Source organism: Belonocnema kinseyi, chromosome 9, assembly GCF_010883055.1.
Source record: "Belonocnema kinseyi isolate 2016_QV_RU_SX_M_011 chromosome 9, B_treatae_v1, whole genome shotgun sequence".
Lineage (NCBI taxonomy): Eukaryota > Metazoa > Arthropoda > Insecta > Hymenoptera > Cynipidae > Belonocnema > Belonocnema kinseyi.
Window position 1 is genome coordinate 50,708,130 of NC_046665.1, and position 11,724 is coordinate 50,719,853.

The window sequence follows — 11,724 nt, forward strand, 5'->3', positions numbered from 1 at the left end:
TCGGACTTGACTTCAGTATTAGGGGTGAGCAAAATGCATCAAATCTAATCTATCTCGAGTACTCACTCCTGAAAGCCCGGATTAAGAAAGCACAAGAGAAATTTTTCGTGAACAGCTCCTCGATAAGAGTAATGCACGGTATTTTCCACAGAAATGTGAAGGATCAGTCAATGTCTTGTGAGCTAACGTTTGCTCTCCTTAAATCACCCGGATTGAAGTCTGGTACAGAGGGTTTCATTTTTGCATGCCAATACGGTGTCATTTCCACCTTAACATACCGTCGCTACATTTTGAGCCAAGACATTCCCGATGATGGCTGCAGGGCTTGCCATGCACACGCCCAAGCATTTAGCTCACATGCTATCTAGTTGTCCAACACGCACGGGAACGACCTATATTCAAAGGCACAATGCGGCACTAAGAGTGCTTTATTACCATCTCTGTCACTCCTACGGCATTCACCTTAATATCGCTCCTCTAAATACTCCTAGGGAAATTGAGTCAATTGTCGAGAATGGGAAGTGCCGCATATACTGGAACTTTATATTCTCGACAATTGTTTCTGTTGCTCACTCGAGGCCTGACATGGTTCTTCTGGACTTCGAAAAGCGAACCATGTTCATTATCGAATTTTCGGCACCAGCTGACAACAACATCATAGCCAAGGAGAATGAAAAGAAGGAGAGGTATCGAGACCTTATAAGGGAGTTGCAACGATTGTACCCGGAATATTCTGTTAAACTGATCGCCCTTATCATCGGCGCTCTTGGAGTTGCCAAGCTTTCACTTACTAATAGCCTAAAAAGCATCCCTGCGTGTCAACAATATGCTAGAACACTTGCGGGAAAGATGCAGAAGGCGGTTGTCCTTGGGTCACTCCGTGTTCTTAGGGTGCACGAGGCTTTTTCTGGATCGTCGTATTGATTCCTTTACAGACTGTAACCACCTATCTCACGGTTGTGAGACGTGGTTTTGGCTGAAATTTTTACCGCGATTTCGCTGGAAGCGGGTGCAATTTTTCATATTAGCACCCGCTCCCGGCGAAATCCTGCGGTTGTCCTTATGACAATTTTTTAATTATATATATATATACATAATTTAAAAGTTAAAAAAGGTAAGGCAAATTCAGTTTATGGAAAACCGACAGAAGTTGCAATAAAACGTTGAATAACCAAATTTTTTAAAAACAATGTGCATTTTTTCAAACGGGACAATGAAGTCTCGTCTGTCTTAATACCAATGCAAGTTAAGAATTATAATAATATACATTTATGGGAACGATATATTATCGAGCGACAGTGACAGTTGCAAACTGTTAGGGCTGGCACTGGTTTTTATCTGTTTTTATCAAACAATCTATGAATTATTTTACCGGAAGTAAACACCTTGCTGAGGCGTTGTTGAGTTATTTATAGATTTTTACAATTTGCTTTGAGGTCTACTAACTGTTACAGACCGTTAGGACTGGCAAAGATTTTCATTCCTTTTTTATTAATCAGATTACATTTTTTGCCTTAAACAAACATCTTGTAGAGGAGTTTTTGAGTCGTTTATATATTTGAATAAGTTGCCTTTATATCTACTAACGGTTGCAGACCGTCAGGACTGATTATTATTTCAAATTATTCAAATGAAAAAGCCTTGAATTTTCCCGCATATCCTCGTTTTCGTCTTCGTAGAATGAACTAAAATTGAATTTGATTGTCGGTTAAATATAATAGGTCGGGGACTGTTTTTTTATGAATAAGTACGCTAAAACTCTCATTGCATACTTCTCGACTAGAAATAGACAGTGATGTGCTTCCCACTGCCAAACTAACCTCTATTCACCACGCGGTTCCGCGAAGAAAACGAAGTTACGGTGATTACCTTTGATAAAAATAACCCACGCTAGATAGAAAGAAATTAAAGATTTTTTACATGGAAAGTTTGTGTTACCTCCGATTCACGAAAACAAATATATTTCTCCAAATTATCTATCTCGGAATCTGGCACAATGTGGTACACACGGCACAAAGAATGAGCATCTAGAACAAGTATAGCAGGGAGTGTGCGCCGAAGTAAAACGCGAATTTTAAATTACTATATATACTATAAAAATTATGGTAACATGGTGTAAAGTGGGGGTACTACATATTGATTTAGAGGAGGAGGCGCGAAATACAATGACAAATTGCTGAGAATTAACAATAATACGCAAAATGTAGTTTCTTGTTTCTTAGGTCATGTTTAGGCTACTGTGGGGGGGGGGAGGTTAAAATAAAAGTTTTAATTTGGTTTTATATCGCAGATACTCATCTTTAATCCCTAAAAAACCTGGTACTTTTCGATGAAACCCCGAAGTATGAGTCCAATTTGTCGGAAATTTAAAATTTCCCCATATTAATTAAATAAAAATGGAATCTTTTTCGGGGGTACTTTCCCTCTAGAGTGAAAAAAATATACACTTATTTTTTGGGTCACCCTAATGTATATTGCTCGCATTGTATCACATATTTTATATGGTTTATTGGTGGATTTACTAACGTAGTCCATGCAGTGGAAGGGGACGTTTGCTCCCCTCAGCCGGTGCCTGTCTGTGAAGGTCGGAAGCGAAAAGTCAATCTCCTCTTCTCCTATAGCGATGCTAGACAGTTTCAGTTTTTTCTAAAAATTTGAACTTTTTGTCCAATTTGTACTTAGAATGAGATAATAATGAATGTAATTTGGTAAAATTATAATACTTCACACAAATTATAAGTGTTTATAACTATCTCCTCTTATGAAAATGCTCAAATGTTGCGGCTTTTTCGAAAATATTTAACTTTTTGTTCACCTCTTACTTGAAGAAAGGTATTAATTATTGCTATTTAACAAATAGAACTGTTTAAACAATTTATTATTGTGCATAAATATCTGCACGCAGATAATTGCTAGGAGGTTATGGTGTTTTTCTAAAATATTTTAATATTTGAAATATTCTTTAAATTGTTAATATCAATCATACTAAATTTAAACTATTCTTGAAGCTCTTAATGAGAGTCTCTTTGTTTATATCAATATTTATATTTTGTGTTTGCTCCTAACTAAAAATTGAAAGAAAAGCTGAATATTTCAACAAAAACCCGCAACTTCTTAAATTGTATCAATTGTTATCTCACTTTAAGTGAAAGGTGACCAAAAAGTTGAATATTTCAGAAGAAACAGCATCTTGCTAACATTATTCAATGACAGTTTAATAACAAATAATGATTTATTCTGTAAGCAATTATTTGTTAACTTAAAATATATATTACCTTGCTCTAGGTGCAAAGTTGACAAAAAGTGAAAATTTTCAGAAAAATCCGCAACACTCTGGCATTATTGTAGGAAAAGATAGTTACAAACAGTAATATTTTGTTTAAACAGTCTTGTTATTTAGAGTTCATTAATTATTACCATACTATAAGTAAAAATTAGACAACATTTGAAAAATGCAGACAAAACGACGACTTGCTAGCATTACTGAAACAGATTATTAGTATAAATCGTAATGAATGGTTTACAAAATTATTTCTTTCTAATTTCATTACTCAAATTTCAAATACGAGACTGAACTTGAACTAAAAATTTTAATTCTACACAATATTTCATGTTTAAAATTCAGTGTAATAATTCTTTAAGAGAATTCTCGGCCCCAATTGCGAAAATTATATTTCTTAACCGAAATTCCATGCCCAAACGCAATTATATCAATCTTTTCAAAAATTCGCTGCTGCAAGATGAAATTGTATAATTCTTTACTAAAATATCAAAATTATAATTAATTGCTGAAATTTCCTATCCAATCCTATGTATAGAAGTGGAAATTATAATTCTTTTTGAGAATTCCCTCTCGTAATTGCGAAAATTATATTTGTTTACTGAAATTTCCTACCACAACACAAAAATATGAATCATTTTATAAATTCCCTGTTACAAGATGGAATTATACTGCTGTACTTAAATCTTAAATATATAATTATTTGCTTAAATTTTCTATCCTATGCTCAAAAGTGAAAATTATCATTCTTGACGACAATTCCCTGTCCCAATTGCAAAAATTATATTTCTTTACTAAAATGTTCTGCCCCAGGACGAAAATATAAATCTTTTCAAGAATTCACTGTTACAAGATGGAATTATAATTCTTTACTGAAAGCTCAAAATTATAAATATTCCTAAAATTTTCTATTTTTCAGAAGTGAAAATTATATTTCTATACAGAGATTCTATGCCCGAACGCAAAAATATAAATCTTTTCGAAAATTCCCTGTTTCAAGATGTAATTATAATTCTATACTGAAATCCCCTGCCCCAAACTCTAAATTGTGATTCTTTTTTAAAATTCCCTATTCGACAGTGAACCTAAAATTAAAATTATGATTCTGCACCCGGTGTAGAAATCTTAATGGGGTATTGTTGAGGGCCTGATGGGTTTCCCTATTTTTATAAGGTTCTGCATGGGGCATATTGTTAGGGGCCGTCAAAGGAAGTTTGTTCAGACCCTTAACAAGAATCCTTATTATTTCCCAATTAATGTAAGGGGCCCTTGTTAGGGCCCCAATAGGGCCTTTTGTGCAATAAATGTATGTGCAACAATATTTTACTGAAAACCAAGTCAAATCTACCGATATTCCAAGTGCAGTCGCTATTCTGTACAGTTCCTGGATGCTACAATTACGAATTATCATGTCACTTTAACGAATACTATAAAGAGATCTAAATTATTTTATCGGCGTAGACTACAGTCAAGACAGCACTATAAATTGTGAAAAAGTATTGGTATCGGTATTTGTAAGTTATAATGCTTATACTACAATTAAAATTGCGCACGCAATGGGTAGGATTCAGACGCATAAACCTAATCACGCAAGTCAATATTCTTAACAACTATACTATTACACGAGTTGCGATCTGTAAAATAATTTTGAAACTCATTTGTAACTGAGGATGGCGACCTCAGAAACGACTTCTGAATACATGACCATGCCATCGCGGCACACAACAAAAGTTCTAGCATTTACCTCATATCGATATGTAAGCTAAAACAGTCACGGAACAAAAATACGTTTTGCTCTATAATAGACTCTTAAGTGTACGCGATCTGTGAATGAGTTGTGCCATCAAAAATTATATTATTTTTATAGAACCCCTTCCTTGCAAAGTGAGAATATGGAGTAATGTGACGACTGCCAAGAAAATGTCAAAAAAGAATGTTTTTTAAGTGATGCAATCCATTCATTGCCGATTACGTCGAGAATTCACCCAGTGCTCCGCGTGTATAGGTTGCGTTGCGACTTTAGGGGCGAGCTAAATAAACTAATACTAATACGTTACTACGTTAACCTCGGTTCAGTGGGCTTTACATGTCGTACAGTATGTAATGCGAGGGAATAGATGTTTATTTTATTGAAGGATAACTGTTGAATTAACCTTAATTTCATTGTGACATTTACGAAATGCTAAGTGATTTTGACATTTTGACCCTCTTAAGAGCAGTTTATACTGTTACGGTTAAAGGAAAACCTTTACAATTCTTGATAAGTAAATGTTACGTTTCTTTTTTCTGCATGTAAAGTGACATATTTATTTATAGGTTGGGTCTAGATTTTTGAATTTATATGCACTATTATTCCATGAAATTGACAGTTGGGTATCTGTAAAGTTAATAGCGGTAAAAAATTACAATTTATCTATCAAAAGAAATTACGAATACTGTTTTAATATAATAAAAATGTATAAAAAAAGGATTTTCGTGAACAAATTTTCAAGCGTCTTCACATACTTTAAAAATTGGGTCTCTTTTCTCTTTATGAAAATAATGGAATACAATCCTATTAAATAATTCGCACAAATAATATACAATTCATATGATTAAAGTTAAATAAATATAAACATCATCATTTTTTCACATTTGGCACGCGTGTGACACAATGACCTAACCCATAAACGTAATTCAAAACGTTCTTTTTTTGCTAATCTGCTAAAAGGTTTATTTTAATCTGACTACTTACTGCTATCAATTTAACACGAGAATAATAATTCACTAAAATTTTAATCGATTTCCAAAAATAGTCTAAAATTTTCCAAAAATTGTCCAAAAGTTTGTATTGCCTGGTCCTGATGGGAGCAACCCTAATAAAGGGAAGCTCTGTGCAAAAGTCAAAATTATAACTTTTTATGAAAATTTTCTACCCAATTGAAAAAATGATATTTCTTACTGAAGTTCCCTATTCCAACTTAAAATGATAAATCTTTTAGAAAATTTCCTGTTCCAAGTCGAAATTATAATTCTTGACCGAAATTGCCTGACCCAACACAGAATTATAATTCTTTTAAAAAATCACTTCTCCATGTCAAAATTGTCGATGTTTTGTGAAATTCCCTATGTCAAGTTAGAATTATGATTTTTCTACAAATAGTAAATTAGAATTACAATAATTTTACCAACAAATCCTACTAATAAATTTCAAAATGTCACTCGTCACTTTCATCAAAAGATCGGCAATATCACATTACTGCGGTAATAAATTATTGAAAGCAGCTCAAATCCAGTAAAGCGATTAGTTCGAATTTAAAATCACTTGCAAGTTCTCTAAATAAATTATAACGCTAAAGCAAATTGCTTGATCAATTTTGTTCGAACACGACTAACCGATGCACAGTGGTCGGAAAACCCAAAAAGCTGGCCAAAATTAAAGGTGTTATCGGAATTCCATAATGTTTGGTATCCTTACGTTTTCGAAGTCGCTGATTACGATACTACATTCAGATTTTCGAAATTCAAAATGGCGGATCCAATATGGCGGACAAATCTTGGGAAAAGTCATTCAATCTTTTTAAAACTAGGATAATTACGTTTTTGAGGTCGCTGATTACGATGCTCGATTCACATTTTTGAAATTCAAAACGGCGGATTAAATAATGCGGACAAATGTTGGGAAAAGTCATTCAATCTTTTTAAAACTCGGTATACTTACGTTTTCGATGTCGCTGATTACTGTGCTTAATTCAGATTTTCGAATTTCAAAATGGCGGATCCAATATGGGGGGCAAATTTTGGGAAAAGTAATTTAATATTGATAATAGATCTCATTTAATCTTTTTAAAACTCGGTATGCTTACGCCTTCGAGGTCGCTGATTACGATAGTAAATTCAGATTTTTGAAATTCGAAATGGTGGATCCAATATGGTAGACAAATTTTGGTATTGTTTGTTTTTTGAGATCGCTAGACACAAAAATAGATCAAGAATCGACCATTTAAATATATTATTCCATATAATGGACTGTTTTCCGAGACGTTAATTTGATTTTGTAAAAAGTTTGTCGTAGTCCTTATGTCTCATTAAATAATTGAATACATGAAAATTACTGACAGAATACACAATACACTAGATGTATACTATAATATAATTTTTAGTCACTATTCGACAAATCCGAGTCAACACTGTTATCGTCACTTTCATTAGAGTCATTAATCTCACGATTCAAGACGGATATTGGAACTTCGATTCCACGAAGCAATTCTAACGCTTCTTGAGAAAAAGACTTTAGTTTTCTTTGAGGCAGCTTACGTAAAATAGTGATTTTCGGGTCTGATGTAATCAAAAGCCTGTTAAAAACATCTTCCATATTTTTTGACCGATTACATTTCCGTGCAAAGTTCTCGTGAAACTTCTTTATGTACTTGTTACATGATTCCTGAGCCTCTTCTGACATGTGCCCGATTGAAAGCAATGAGGACTCAATGATCTTATGTCCATGAATTAAAATTTTATGTACAGTCGTTGGCATCTTAAACCATGGGCAAAAGTCAACGATTTTTCTCACAGTTTCAGTAGCGTAATTTCGAAATTTTTGCACATCAATTCCAAAACCACTGGAAATAACTTGAAGTATTGTGTGGAAACGCCTAATTAAATTTTCGTCAGCTCCAGTAATTTCAGAAGAAATCTTTGCATTTTTGAAAAAATCGTGTGAAAATATTACCATCATTAGAACTCCCATAATTCTGTTTCGGTAGATCAAATAGCAAACCTAATTGTTTGTGGAATTTTTTTTGTATCTCCCTTGTTCTTTTTTCCACTTCTTCAGCATTTTTTTCCTTATTTGCCACGGTTTGATTTCCAATCTGCATGAAACGTGCAAAAAAACTCAAAAAATATCATCCATGCATGCAGAGAGGAGAGACCAAACTGCAAATTCTCTTTATCAATAGTTTTTTCCAGCATTTTATCAACATTGTTAAATTCCGAGGATGTGGTATCACAAAGATAACAGCGCATTGCTGATGCTGTGTTAGTTATAGAATTACAAACTTTCCCACCTACCATTGTAAACTGAAGCTAGTATTTCACGCAAATTTCGATATCATTAACTATTGTTAGGAAAGGCAAGAGATTTCTCTCCTGTTCTTTAATATTATCGACTTGAGCAATTCTTGATTTAGCTGTTTCTTTCATAAGAAGAATTGAGATTGGTCGACAAAATCTTGGAGAGAATAGGCTCGGATTTTTCCAAACAATTTTTTTCGCATTATTCTCTTCAAGACCATAAATTTCCAATGGAACCATAATGGAAAAAAAATATTTTCGTCAGAACATTTTTCGTCAGTACATTTTTGTTTTTACCAACTCTGGCCGGACGTACCGTCACACCCCCATTTACAAATGAAAGTGAATTCTTTCAGATTTTCTGCAGCGAATCTCTCAAGGATTTCTGATCGTGTGGATAAAATTCTTTGAATCAAATGGTCTAAAAGTGCTTGTAAAGTAACCGAAGCTTCCGTTTCCGTCACAATCATTGCAGATTTTTCCGAATAACAGCTTTTTTTTTACTCTTAGCCATTTTGTTCGAAAATTGTGTACTAATTTCGACACGTTTTGTATTTTTTCATTTATCAACTTAAAATTAAAGTTAAGTTTTTTCGACAATTCCAAGTCAATAACTGAATAAATGTGGTTGGCATCGTCGTCTAAATGTTTTTTTACAAGATTGAAGAGTTCTCCTCGGGTGTAGTGTGGAGGGTCTTTTTTTGGTTTATCCATTGTGGTTCCTGAAAACAGAATTGTCAGACTTATCAACTTATCAGAAATGTTGCTGAATTTTTTATGAAGATCCTAATTAAAAAGTCTGACATCGAAAAAAAAAAGAATTTTTCCGTCGACAGATGCCCCAATAATGCATTTGTTTATTAAAGTTGTTTTTTAAAATTATAAGATTAATCAACAAATTATGAATTTTGCTAAAGTTATCATAAAGTTCCTAATTAAAAACTTGAAATCGAAAAAAAAATTTTGAATCGAAAAATCCCTGATGAATGCATTTGTTTATTTAACTTGTTTATAATATTAACAGTCATAATCTCAAGAAGAAATTTATTCATCATAATATTGTTTCTATCCAAATTTCTTGCAATATAACTTAAAAAACGTAAAATTATGGAAAATCGTAGAAAATTTTTTTTTAACGAATAATTTGTTTATAAACATTTGTGTATATAAATTATATATTCATAAATCAGTCAATATTTTTGGGCCGTACGTTATATTGAGCCAAAAAAGTCATATTTTCCCAGTTTGCGGCCACCATCCGCCTAGAATAGTCTACAATCATGAGATAACGCGACACGTAGTCAACATATAGTCCAATACTCAATAATCCGCAGCTATCCCCAGCTAATTTTTTCGTGAATTTTCAAAAAAAAAGTATGTCGGATACTATGCAGGTGTTCAATAGACAGGATACTACAGGATAATTAACCTTTGTCATATGTTAATACAATTGATTACAGTTTACTTTACATAGTTTTCCACAAAATTATTATATATTTATAGAAATGTGTTAATGAGATAGAATTTTTCGAGTTATCGATTTAAATTATGCACACCTTTACTGAATGAATCCACCTTACTGCATTGAAAATCGCCAAATCAAAGAGATTTTGTAAACATTTACACTGAGAGGCACTTAATCACTTGTTTCATTTTTTAACACAGCGCGAGAATAGGTTAAGTTTGCACTAAAACGTAACGTTATTATGAGGCAATCAGCTCCATGTGCTATCTCAAATGAACGCGGAGGATCCTACTCTACCGACTGCAACAGTTCAAATTACAAAAATAAATTTTTCTTTCGAATTTTGGCCAGCTTTTTGGGTTTTCCGACCACTGTGCGATGGTAAAATCCAATCGCAAAATTGAAGGGATTTTTTTTGTTCTTCCAATTAGAATCGATTTCAAATCGACACAGCCATTCAGTATCATGGTATAAGGTCGGAAGACTTATGTTCACATTCGAGAGCGATGAAGCATATTCCTTTTAAATGCAGATCTTCTAGATAAGCTTCGATTAAAATTTTTTATATAGTTAGAGAGGTAGGTTTTTTAGCTATATTAACGCAGAAAAAATTGAAAGAAACGAAATACTCTCTGCTCTTCATATTTCCTTCATTTCAGGTAAAAATATAAAAAGATGCAATGCTCGACTCGCGGTATAAAACGATTGGTTGAGACTGAGCGTATTTTGGTTCGTGACTAACTGCTGGATGAAAGGAAGGAAAAGACTAATAAGAAACGAAATTAATATGAACTTTGATAACAAGTTTCGCAAAGGCATGCGAAGTTTTTGATTAAAAATTAGCAAGTTTGGTCATATTTTTGGTGTTAGAATTGAGTATTAATGTTAAAGATAAGCGATGAGAATGCAATGCGAATTTTTGTTGTAATCCATCCTTTTAAAATAAGATAACAAACTTTTAATGTGCTGAAAAAAAAGTTTTAGATAAAATCTTCAATTGCATAAAATTTTGTAATCAAACATAATAAAATCAGTAGGGTGTACCAAAAAAAACTGAAATGTTTCTTTATGGCATTACGAATAAATTCAAAACAAAAAAAAAGGTAAAAAAGTTTCTCACTATTGGGCAAGTGAATTAACAATTTGTAAATGTTTATTTTTTTTATTTTTTGTGCATGAAAAAAAGGTTTTGTCATTTTCTTTTGGATAAGCCTCATGGAAGTAAATAATATGAAGCGGAAAAAAATTATAGAACAAATTTTTCGTTAAAATATAAGATTTAAAAAATAACAAAAATGCAATTTTGTTAATTTCTACCTAAAGTTGCCACAAAAAATATTATATTCTGTTTTAAGGAGATGAGGAAATAAGCATATATTTAGGTTTCAAACAATATTTTTTCGTTTTTTACGGATCCTAAAACATAAAAAATTATTATATGAGATCCGTAAAAACTCATTTACACAGGATCCCTAAAAAACAGAAAAAATTTTTTTCATTTTGTTTGGCAAAGTTTATAGAATTCAATAACCTTACACGGGAAAAAGTGCGAACAAATGTTGGTGTCGAAATATAACATTATAAAAAACGAAGAAGAATGCATTTTTCTTCACTTTTACCTAAGGTTGATAAAAACATCTTTAAATTTATATCCTTTATTTGGAACGACTGGAAAATCCCAAAAAATAAAATTCCCGACACTTTGAATTCCCAAAAAATAGAATTCTTCAACCGTTTATAACAGTACCGAAATTTAAAATTCTCGAATAATAAAATTCCCGAAAGAAAATTGACGAATTATAAGATGTATGTATTTAATCTATCCCTTTTACGGGTTTGAGGGCCACCGCTCCCTGTACATATATTTACAATTCCATCCTTAGTCTAACTTAACTACTACTTATATTCTACTCTTTCGCATTAC